The following is a 1,683-nucleotide window of genomic DNA, read 5'->3' on the forward strand; positions in this document are numbered from 1 at the left end:
TGATTGCTAACACTCACCGCATACACATGAGCAAAACGTTTCACCCGGACATATAGAAAGATAGGGGCTTATAATTTTGCCTCCCAACGTATTCACCTCAAGGGTGATGTCAACAATAATAACTCATGCTACCCATATCCAACTGGATATATGTGCCTAGATCTTTCCTCACCACATGATGCTTGCCAAAAGAGAAAAAAAAATAGAGAGAAAAACTTTGACTCTTGCATGAAACTAAATAAATAAAAGTAAAAGATAGGCCCTTCGCAGAGGGAAGCACAGGTTGCCATGCGCTTATTTATTTGTATGCTCAATCCCTTAGTGAAAAAGAACGTCATGTTGTATTGCCCCATGTGATGGCAACCCTTATTATGCAGTCTGTCTCTTTTATTCTTGACCATCACAAGTTCGTACAACGCTCAATTTTCTCTTACACTAAATGATCTCACACTTTTAGAAGCAATTTTTATTGCCTTATTGCACCAATGACAACTTACTTGAAGGATTTGACTCAATCCTTAGGTAGGTATGGTGGACACTTGAAAATAAGATTTAGGTTTAAGGGTTTTTGGATGCTACTTGGTGCGGAATTTTTGGCTAGCAAAGATGGGGGGCAAGCACCACATGTTGAAGGTTCTATGACAATATAACTTCTATGTGGATACACTACTAGGAAAAGACCTGCTAGTGGCGCACCTGTTTTGCCTACTAATGGCGCACTACAGGTGCGCCACTAGCATCACGCCATTAGAATTTTTTACTAATGGCGCACCACAGGTGCGCCATTAGTATCTGGTATACTAATGGCGCACCAAGCAGTTCGTCATTAGTATATCACACGGTGCGCCATTACTATCTGACTTAGTAATGGCGCACCACATAGAAGTGCGCCATTACTAACTTTTTTTCAAAAAAATTTCAGAAATTTTTTGTTCAAATTTTGTTCATGTTTTTTTTTCATTTTTTTCTTAATCTCGGATCAATATGCTTAATCTCAAGTCAAATCGCACTCCGTGGTCAAACTTCCTGAAAGGTCACCCATCCTCACACTACTCCAGCCCAGGCACGCTTAACTTCAGAGTTCTATCCAACCCCAGCACCAGCTCACTTAACACGCACTTGTTGATATATCTAGCATGTCAATCCTATTAAACCTTGTTGATGTCTAGGACTTTGTTCATGTTCATTAGTGTGATGAAATTTTAAAAAAATATTTCAAACTTCCGTTTATATTACGTATCATATTTTGAACATTTTTTCAAAAGAAAAATTGAAACTATTTTTTTTCTGTTACTAGTGGCGCACCTAGCAAATGGTGCGACACTAGTAAGTTTGAACTTTTTTCCATTTTCCCCCTCTAGATCTTAAAAGTCCCGTATCTTTTTTTCTGTTAGGTTTTTGGGGATTCTAAAAATGTTCAACGGGGTTCCCCCTGTTGAATTCGGATGTATCTTTTCGAGTAGATGATTATTCATATAAAAAACTTTTTAATCCGAGTTCGTATGCAAAAGTTATGCCCATTTTACAAATTCCAGAGAGATTTTGCAAATAAAGTCGAAATTCATATTTGTAAATTTTCCCAACAACTAGACCACATATCACATGGGAAACTTATTTTATTTTATTTTTTTGACATTTCCATCATTTTCTTTTATTTTTTCTAAAACTGAAAAGGCGGTCCAC

Source organism: Triticum aestivum, chromosome 2D, assembly GCF_018294505.1.
Source record: "Triticum aestivum cultivar Chinese Spring chromosome 2D, IWGSC CS RefSeq v2.1, whole genome shotgun sequence".
Lineage (NCBI taxonomy): Eukaryota > Viridiplantae > Streptophyta > Magnoliopsida > Poales > Poaceae > Triticum > Triticum aestivum.